This window comes from Micromesistius poutassou (genome assembly GCF_964030765.1).
Source record: "Micromesistius poutassou genome assembly, chromosome: 5".
NCBI classification, from domain to species: domain Eukaryota; kingdom Metazoa; phylum Chordata; class Actinopteri; order Gadiformes; family Gadidae; genus Micromesistius; species Micromesistius poutassou.
Genome location: NC_140275.1, coordinates 8,746,851 through 8,758,105, shown reverse-complemented (window position 1 = coordinate 8,758,105; position 11,255 = coordinate 8,746,851).

The window sequence follows — 11,255 nt, the reverse complement described above, 5'->3', positions numbered from 1 at the left end:
CGAGAAAGATCGAGAGAGTAACAGAGAGAGAGAGGGTATGAGAGAGAGAGAGAGAGAGAGGGGGAAAGGGAGAGAGAGAGAAACACAGAGAGAGAGAGAGAGCGAGAGAGAGAGAGGGGGAAAGGGAGAGAGAGAGAAACACAGAGAGAGAGAGAGTGAGAGAGAGAGAGAGAGAGAGAGGGAAAGCAAGTGAGAGAGAGAGGGAAAAGGAGAGAGAGAGAGAGAAAGGATAAGGGAGAGAGGTAGAGAGGGGAAAGAGACAGTGGGAGTAACAGAAGCAAAAAAAAAAAAAAGAGCTGAAAAAAGGATGAGTGATGGGGGAGTGAGAGAGGCCAAGTGAAGCTGTTGGGTAAAGAGGCTGCAACATGAACAGAGAACAGAGAGAGGGGGCGAGCAGGGAGGGGAGGAGAAAGCATGCCTCTGTTAAGTGCATAAGTGGCCGTGCGTATCCATTGAGGTGGAATCGGACCTCGGCGAAGGGAGAACGATGTCCCGGGCCGAGCCTGAGTCACAATCGCTTGAGTAGCCTCTGCCCACCAGAGCAGAATGCAGCAGAGAGAGAGAGAGAGGGGGACGAGGAAAGGAAGAGAGGCGCAAAGCTGAGTCAGCACAACTTTATTAACACCTAGATGGAGGAATTCAGCGGCCCATTATCACACTGTCTTGGTTTTTATCTCGAGTGAAAGTCCAATCATAGTCGCATGACAATGCACGCAACTATAGTACAGTAACTGTAGTAGAGAAAAGAGCCCTGGGTGAGGACCTCCAGTTTCTTAGTTTGAACTTGGTGGCACACCTTTGTCAAACCATGCAGTTCAACGGAGGACGTAGGAGCCAGAAAGAATAAGGCTGTGATTGCTCCAGTTGTCAATATAGTAGCAGGGTTCTGTTTTGTTTTTAGTGTTTCTGTATGTTGATATTCTTAAACCATTAAACTGCTGCTTTCATGTTTCATGGCAAATGCCATGAATTGATTAATTATTTGATTCATCGCCACGTCCAAAAATAGCATATTTCAATGAAATATGAAATGTTTCCATTGAGCAAATGGCGTTTTTCTGAGAAATGGCTACTCGTCTAGCCTGTTTATTTCACTTTAGCGCTTTATTGATAGCCAAAGGTCACGTCGACAAGTCTTAATGTAAAAAAAAAAAAATACACGTTATAAGTCAGAAAACAAATACGACATCACAACTATCCATATATGTATCACTTAATTTAAACACAAACCTTTTTATTCATATTTCTGATACTTTCCTTATTTCTCACCCTTTTCTCTCATACCATAAACGTACTGTCCATTCAATTGCGATTCGGCCAGACCACTTCCACTCATACACATATCAATATTCATGACGGCGGCCAGTGCCACACCTTTGTATTTGGTGGTGTGCCTCTGTTCTGCGGGGGCCCCTGCCCGTCCATCCATGACTGAGCGGGCAGGGAGCTCAGCAGCCGTCAATCTGTTCATAGAGCCCTTAAACCCCGCTTCCAAACGGCTTCAAGGGCCGCCTTACGTGACACCCCATCACCCCCCCCCCCCCCCCCCCCCCCCCAAAGGGCCAGGACCTCAGAGAAGAAACGTTGGGAAGGAGCACAGAACGAGGCGTCCTTCCCTGGAGGCCACTAGCTTCAATAATGGATAGACGTAATGCTAGCATAACAAGCCACCGCTTTAAGCAAAGATTAAATGGTGATAGTCAGCAGGATATCAGGGTTATTGCATAGTTGAATGTACATAAAACCTTAACAGCTTTGTCTTAACCTACAGTGAACAGTGCATGACTGACGATGCGGGGGCAGCTGGGGAGGTGGGGGGTTCGTGACTTGAGCTCAGGCAGCAGTTGTAGCTGTGAGAATAATGAGTGTGTTGGCGGGGTGTTACTGACAGCAGTTTACAGAAAGATTTGAATAGATTTGTGTCAATTAATGTAGAATAAAGGGTGCCTAAAAGTGCAATGTGAAGGATTAACTTGAATCTAGCAGCAAGGTTGCAGATTGCAAGTGGCTGCTGAAGTCTCAGTAGGCGCTCCCGAAATAATGTCTACAGCAGCATCAACTATCCAAGTGTCAAGTGATGAAGTTCTTTGATTGATTTATAAACCGCATTTCGTTATTAATTCCGTAAAAAAAATTATTTGGTTATATTTTACAATCCTAGGATAAGATAACAATGCGTCTTCTCAATTAATATAACAATGCGTCTTCTCAATTAATATAATGAACTGAACATATTGTTTAACTGTGTATTCATTTTGCCAGGATAAAGACAGTATTTTTATGTTTTGTTTTTTTTCATGTCTTTTCAATCTCTAGAATTGACACCCCTATCATATAAACCATAGGTATCTGACCATGCCTTGATTCTAACACAAAAGCTATTTGATGCTTTGATTTTATTCTGAATTCAAACTTGCCCACAATTTTGCAAAAAACAAACAAACCCTGCTACCATATACACCATATACGCTAAATACCATATACACTATCAACAGATAGAACAAACCCTGCTACCATATACACCATATACGCTAAATACCATATACACTATCAATGGATAAAACAAACCCTGCTGCCATATACACTATCAACAGATAGAACAAACCCTACTACCATATACACCATATACGCTAAATACCATATACACTATCAACAGATAACTTCTCTGGACCAGGAGAGCAGGAACCAGCGTGAGGCGAGGTTCGACAGCACCAGCAGTGAGCCTGAGCTAATGGTATGCAGAGTTAGCCTGAGCTAACAGCTGGGGTGTCGTCAGAGCGCCCCCAAAGCTTCCACCGCGCCGCCGCCGACACAGGTGAGAGTTTATGTGACACAGATGATTGGATAGCTAACTAACCGGTCGCTCCTGTTCATTTGCACTCTCTCACCCCCGGGGTCGGATGTGTGGCGGCGAGGTGTCGCGTTCGCTTCTCCACTGCTGATGTCGTTTGGTTTTTTTTGTGCGTCGTCTGTAAGTAGTGCAGGTGTGGCACCGAGGAACTGTAATGCTGAGGATGTGTGATGCTGCACCCGTTACGGGGCCTCAGATGAGCAGCCACGGCAGCGGCAGCAGCCACAACAGGCTTTGAGGAATAGTTTGGGAGAACGTTTCTCTTGATTGTCTCTCCGAGGACGAGTGAGTTCTTTGCATAGTTTTGCACCGTGTTTTTTTATGTCATTGTTATTGTTTGTATGAACACGAAGAGTGTCATAACTGTTGGCAGGTAAGTTCATCTGTGTTATTATGTATGGCAATGGCAGCGTATTTAATTTGTGCGTTTTTTTCTGAATAGAAACACAAACATTTCATCTACGAAAACCTTGGCGTGTCGTGCTGATAAATAAAAACGTATTGCTAAAACCAAAAACCGTTAGTTTACATGCAATAAGGGCTATAGACAACCGATTCATGTGTCTTCCATGCATACATATTTAAGCGGGAAAAAAATGTATACAGATACAATCTCTAAAACCAGTATCCTACAAGCTCAAAATTCCATCGCAATTAGACAGTTAAAGTATTTTCTTTCCCCCCCCATACCTGCACTTTAAGACCCAACAGTCCAAAGCCCAGAGTTATAAAATCAATTAGGTAAGGGGGCCCGTGTGGAAGCAGACACAGCATGAGACAAAGGTGACAATACGGCACCTTTCTGTCATACCACAGGCCCCCGTTCATGCGTAGGTGAGAACCCAGGGTGGCATTTCCATCCCCTCACGTCAAGACTCATCACCTACGCACAATGCCATAGAATGAACAGCGTGTCTCTTGATAATTGCCAACTTAACTAGTTCACTTTTTTTGGATAAAGCAGCTGCTTCGACGTGCTTTTAAAGTGTGGAACACTGGCAGCGTCTTGTGCGGTTCACAAAGTGCCATTGTTCGCGGTGTGGTGTTTGCGGCGTGGTGTTTGCGGCGTGGTGTTCACCTGCGCTACGGGATTGGAAGTTCAAAGGTGGGTTTCAGCGTGCAGTTTATATCAATCACGCGCAACTATTGACCATGTGCCGTGCAAGATCTAAACGGGGCCGTTTTTTTTGTTACAGATCCGTTCTGCTGATGACACATAATGGTAATGATATGCCATTAGGTGGTCAGCATGAAGTAGGGTCTCTTCAGAGGGGCCCGGGGCCACTTGACCATCTAGGGACTCTGTTTTCCGTCCCCAGAGAGCCCCCCAGTTATCCCCTTGTGAACAGGTACAAGGTCCACTCAGCCTTTTAGGGTTTTACAAACCCCGGCAAAAAGGGTAAAAGCACCCGACAAAATGGAGGCGTCTCTATCTTAGCAGCCATTGGACAATTGAGAATGAAGGAAAATAGACCGAAAATCTGAAACTTTGTCTGTTAAATGTTTGCGCCCCTGGCTTCCTTGTCATGTGATTTGAAAGAACTAGTGATTGGGTTGAAGTTTTCTTCATTCCTTGACAGACTAGCGCTGAACGTAAAGGAGCAGAGGTTCAAAGTGTTCACGGGACCTCATTCATTTTTATGAGTTGTTTTTCTTGTCAACTCCAATTCTGCTCTCTCCCCCGCCAACGCTGGACCTATCAAAAAGTCTTTATTTCCCCCGCTTTTTGAATATGAATCAAAGAAACGTCCAAGGTCAGTTCTCTGAGACACTTCACTAAATATTTCTCTGGTGCTGGAGCCTCTGTGTTGACTTGGCTCGGGCCCACGTCCAGATCCAGCAGAACCTTGTTCCTCCTCCTCCTCCTCCTCCTCCTCCTCCTCCTCCTCCTGCTGCTCCTTCTTCCCCCTCACGCGTGGCCTCTTGTACTTACTTAAGAATAACCTTCTGCTCCCACAGTTCATTTCCTCTGGAGCCGTGTCTTACCCTGGCAGCCTTTTATAGGATTGACAGTGACAGTGCGGTCCGCATGCTCTCTCCTACCTTGTCCTTAATAAATAACCTTTTTTTGCAGCATACATTATTATTTTTATCGTCTAAATCTTGATTCGTTCTGAACACATTTTGATGCAAAATGTTTAATTTTTCTGTTTATTTTTGCATAAATTACACAAAGGCTAATAAATATTACGAAAAAAATGGAATATCGGAGACTTAGTTTGTCTGTTAGAGACAGCGTTTGAACTTTTTTTATGTAGTTAGTGATTAGTCTCATTATTCAGGAGACATTAGAAAGACACGGCATAGCCAAGTGCAACCATAGGATGACTAACTCTCTAACCAGCTGCTGCATGAAATCCCATCAACGTAATCCATCACCCACGTTAAATCCAAGAGGCCGTGCAGATGTGTAGAGAGTATTCTGTCTCCTATTTATTAATGACCTTTAATGTGAGCTATGTAAAGAATTTGAAAATGTTAACGACTCAAGTTCTTTGGGCAGGTGGCACTGTGGCTTTTTATTTTTTTTGGCCAAATGAGAAAAAATGGCGTCTGTGTAACACAAATGACAAGCTTTGTGAGAGGCACCGTTGTCTTTAATGCTGGCCGAGGCTTTCCAAATACACAAAGCTCTACTAAGCAGTCAGCTGCATAGTGCTCTATGAGCAAATATTTAACTGCAAAAATCAATGAGGGCTCATTCTGTAGTCTATGATCTAAACAATGCATTATTCTTATTCTATTCCAAGGAAAATAAGTACATTTGAGTGGCTACAGCGCCAGCCGAGCCACTTATGAGATGATGGCAGGATATTTTAGTCCGGTGATCAAAGACCACTTTGAAGTCTCCCAATGAACCTGACATTCAACACAGTGGAATATTCTGTGTGGCTGAACCGGCCACATTTTGTGGTCACGATTACACTCGACATCAAAAAACTAACGATCCTAAAAAAAATTGGACGGCATTTGTTTTTTTTTTTAAAAACATATAATAGTTAACGGTCAGGTAGGAAAATTCCATGTGGACGGTGTTTTTCTAAGCCCATAGGAACACATCGCCGGGCCCCGCTGGATAAGGTAAAGTGTCGTGTTTGTATAGGCCTGGCGAGAAACTGTCTATAGCTTCATACACATTGAACACACACCGCCGAGGGAGACAGTCTGGCTGCCCCGAACTCGACAAACATTGTCACAGCAAACAAATCTGTTCCCAATTTGAATACGATCAAATAAATTATAGAAATATATATATTATTTATTTTTTTCCTCGCTGGCTCTGTATTCTTCGCCTGAGACGTGCGCGCGGGTCAGTGAGTGGTCGTAAGAAATAACACTTCAGCCAAGATATTCCTCCTCAAGGAAAAAAAAGAAGCAGAACTCGTGTGTGTGTGTGTGTGTGTGTGTGTGTGAAGTCATCCTTTCTATCTCCGTAACATTTAGGGACTGGGGACTTTAGTTCTCTCTCTCTCTCTCTCTCTCTTAAAGCTTCCAACAACATTTTTTTTGATACAGGCAACGTGATTATATGTGCTGTTCCCTTCACAGTAAAAGCGCTTCGCTGAAGGAGGAATGGGAGCAAAACCATGACAAGCTTGTAAAACCCATGACGTTCTTAGGAATCTTTGCTCTTATCGCCACACGGCTCTTTTATCTGGCTGGGATTCTCCAGCTTGCCCACCCCTCACTTTAATCCTGTCTGCCACAGAGGGGTCCTGGCAGCCGTCACATCCACTGGAACATAAGGCATGGGGGCTTGTTCTGTGACAAGCGCTTTATGTCGTAGCTGGGGGCTGGGGGGGCATATATATATATATATATATATATATATATGTGGGTGTGTGTGTGCGCTTGTGCGTTCCTGGCTTTGTGGTAGGGGGTTGCACGGGTGTGTGCACTGTGACACTTGAGTGTGTATGTGTATGTGTATGTGTGTGTGTGTGTGTGTGCGTGTGTGTGTGTGTGTGCGTGTGTGTCTTTGTGTGTCTTTGCACTAGCAGGGAGACAAATGACATAGGTCAGCGTGTGTCTGTGTGTATGTGCGTATGTGTGTTCTGCACGTGTCCCACGGTGTTAGCTAGCCAACGTTTTGTACACACACACACACACACACACACACACACACACACACACACACACACACACACACACACACACACAGGCTGGCGTGACAACAACACACATGCAGAGCGACTCGTCTGTAGTGTTCCAGGCGGACGCACCGCCTGGGGTCCTCAGCCAGGCTGGCAGTTTAGCCCAGAATGACCCCGGCCAGTAGAGATACGTTCCCCTCCCTCCTACCCGCCCCCCCACCGCCCCGCCCCCCCGCCCCCCCCACAGAGCCTCCTCCACAGTGCCCCTTCAGGAGCACGGGTTCATGGGAATGACCAATGGGAAGCGTGCCTCGGATACTTCCCACAGCGCACAGACAGCTGTTATCCCTTCTACCCGACGATGCATATTTGCTTCATAACAACAAGAGAGAGAGAGAGAGAGAGGAGAGAGAGAGAGAGAGACACACACACACACACACACCACTGACATACTGCTTTATAAAAACACATAAGAATTGACATACACACATACACACACACACAAACACACACACACACACACACAAAACACATTATAATCGCCGCCCGGCCTACAACAACAACACCACAGGAGGAGCTCATCCCACACACACACACACACACACACACACAACACCATCATAGGTGGTGCCGGAATTCTTAGCGTTTTGCGGCGCTAGTGTCCTCCTCCTCCGCCTCCCGTCGTTCATCACCGGACCCCTCTGTGGCGGCCCGGCGCGGCCACAGGCCTTCAGTCAAACGCGGTCCCAGAGCTCCAGCAGGGCACTCATAAAACAAACAACATATTTCTGCCTACACAGTGACCCTCTGAGAAGGCATGTTTGGGCACCAGGCTCCCCCCCTCTCTCCATCGACCGGACCCCCCCCCCCCCCCCCACCACCACCACCCCCACCCCACAAACACCCACACACGGACACACACACACACACACACACACACACACACACACACACACACACACACAGACCCCGTCTCCCTCTCTCTTCCTCAATTTTCGCTTGTTCCTTATTTTTACACTCTCCAGCCCCCCCCCCCCCCCCCCTCTCTCTCTCTCTCTCTCTCTCTCTCTCTCTCTCTCTCTCTCTCTCTCTCTCCACATCATCCCACTCCCTACAGCCACGTGCTGCTCGGCCCTCCTCAGGGCGACACACAAGAACACGTGCGCACAACAACACAACAACAGCAACACAACAACAACAACACAATGTGCCACACAATAGCACCATCATTCACCCGCGGCTAAGCCACTCGATAGCACAGAGGAAGGAAGGCCCCTGCGATTCAAACACACGGACGCTGCCGCCCGTCGCCCTCGTCGTTGCTGTCATCTGCTCCTCGTCATCCGCAAAGTGTTTCATCCGGGGGCCCACGTGTGGAGAACGGGGAGCACAGGAAGGTGTTGGAGGAATTAGAGAGATGAAACAGCCATAAGGGTGTTTTTTTTTTTTTAAAAGCAGCCATAGGATGGAAGGAGGGCGGTGCGGTGCTGTGCTGTGCTGTGCGCTACGCCTGCCTGCCTATTGTATCTGCTCGGCTGGGCACAGAGGCGTTAATGTTACACTAATCACATTAACATACAACACTCCTGCGATCATCGCCACGGAACAGCAGGCTTTCTCTTGTTGGCTTAGGAAGACATCCTCTCCTCTCTCTCTCTCGCTCTCTCTCTCTCTTTATCTCTCACTCTCTCTTTATCTCTCACTCTCTCTTTATCTCTCACTCTCTCGTCTTTAGACAGAAACATTAGCATCAGCAGTTGAAAACAAAGCAGTACAACAGTAAGCTGAGAAGATTTGTCATCTGCTTGGCGATGGTGGTGGTGGTGGTGGTGGTGGGGGGGGGGGGGATGAAGGAGGGGAGAGGAGAGGAGAGGAGGGGGACAATGCCATCAGATAAGTAGAGAACAAACAATGGCAGAAGGAAACAGACAGTTGCATTGTGGCAGTAGTAAGGCGAGCGGGCTGACAGTGGTGAAGGCCTGACTCAAAGCAGGCGCGATAGGATCGGGTTTGGTGAATGGCTCTCTGTGGGTGGAGCAGCTTAGCGGTCCATGGCCAGAGGAGGAAGCCAAGTGAAGAATTCCAGATGAAAGCAGATGTACGTATAGGCAGAGAGGGGGGCCTGGGGAGGGAGCCGCTTGTTATTGTCTACATTATTGGGTATTCACTCTGGAACTCTTGATGTGAAGCCTGCGAGCTAGAGGTTTTTTTTTTCTTCTAAATAGCAGGTAGGCTAGTGCTATAAATATTCCTACTATGCGCCGCGCGCCTCAACAGACAGTGATGGGCATCACGCACTTTGATAAACTAAATGTTAACCAGGGAACATCATGACGGGATGGTGGATACTTTATGATTGACAATTATATAATTAATACACTGCATTAATTATAAATAAAAAACAAAATAAATGTATTTACTTAAATGGGATTCTTTCTTATTATTAATTTGCTACAACAATTTCAGACGCATTAACTCATATTGCACATTTAAATTATTGATATCTATGTATTATGTCTAATTATTAGTGATTATCATCGTTGTATTATTCATATTGGCTTTTTTTTTTTTTCAAAGGTTAAATTTTCAACAGCAGCAACAACAACAACAAAGTACACGACGCGATGCAAACTGTTGAGGGGGTAATGTCATGACGAGGTAATGTCATGTCTGTAGAGGAGGTAATGTCATGCTGTCACGTCTCTCTGTCCTCCTCCCACTCGTCCCTCTTTGTGTTAAACTAGACTCAGAGAATTTTGGCGGCATCCAGCGCCTCAATCTCCCCGGCCTCGTCTCCCCGGCCTGCCCACTTCCTAATGTTATTTGGCAGATCAAAACACCTGAGCGCAGATGCCAAAAATCCCTGCCAAGAAGCATTTCTTGGGCATATTGAGTTGTTGTGTCGGTGATATTGCTGCTTAACTGGGCCTGCCCGTGTGACAGGCTACGACGCGGAAAGCGTTCGCCCTTCGCCTCTTTCTTTGTTCGCCGCGCGTTTTTTATTTTTTTTCCTTTTCCTTTTCTCTATCAGCTCACTCAGGGAAATCGTCTTCCCTCACTCGTCCACCGCGCGTTCCTGTGACTGTATTTACTTCTGTGTGTGTTTCCCCGCTCTTACTCATCACATTCTCTCGCTGACATTTTATGCATTCTGTTATTTTAGTCCTTGCTTTTCCACTCTTACTGCCCCCATACGTCTCCATCTCATTTCTCTCTCTCTCTCTCTCTCTCTCTCTCTCTCTCTCTCTCTGTCTCTCTCTGTCTCTCTCTCTCTCTCCCTCTCTCTGTCTCTGTTTCTCTCAGGCACATACACACACACACACACAACACTTAAGTCCCGCTCTTATTTATCTGCGTTTGTTATCTCTCTCTCTTGGCCGCTCCTCTGCTGCTTCATGTTGCTCGGTCCCTCTTTGATGCCCCTCTCTCGTCGCTGGGTGCCAGGGCGGCAGGGGGGGGGGGGGGCGGCGGGGCTGGAGCGGGCTGACGGTTGAAGCCATGAGCCTCTTCCTCCCACGCACACGTACGCCGCGGTGAGCTGTCCCGCGCGCTTCGCTGTGCTTTGCTAGGCTGTCGATTCTGCCGCTCAGCCCGCTTGGCTACAAGAGTGAGAGCCGAGGTGGTGGTGGTGGGGGTGGTGGGGGGGATGGTGGTGGTGGTGGTGGGGGTGGGGGGGATGTGGTGACTCAGACGCTGAGGTGGGTGGTGCGGGCCCAGGTGGGTGGCACAAAACAGACAGTGAAGTGAGGCTTCTCGAGCAGCCAGCCGCTCACTCTCACTTTCCCCCCCCCCGACCGTACATTCTGATGATAAGCAGACGAAACACGAAGCCGCAGATTGGAGAACGCCGAACGGCACTCAGATGTTGCGTGCGTATCAAAGATGGCGGTCGGTCGGCGTTTGTTGTTGTTTTCGTTGTGTGTAATATCTCCGAGGTTGTTGTGTTTTTTTTTGGTTTTTTGGAGGCCTACCAACGCGTTTTGGATTTGGTTTGGTGTTTGGGGGAGGCTTTTCTTTTTATTTGCCTTGATGGGGGCTTTCAGCCTGGGAGTAAAAAATGTCACAAACAGCTCAGCATTATCATAATCGTCGAAGCCGTGCAGCTTGGTGCGTTAATTTCATAATTGCCCGATCACATGAAGGTTTGGAGCGGGATGTGTTAACATAGTTGGATTTTATTAGCGGGTGTGAAGACTGCAGCCTCCGCGGTGCCGCCGCACCTTTTCTCGACACTCGACGAATCCATCAATCAATGCGCCTAATCGATACCACAGAATGGTTAGGAGACGAGTGTTCTCCGGAAATAGAGC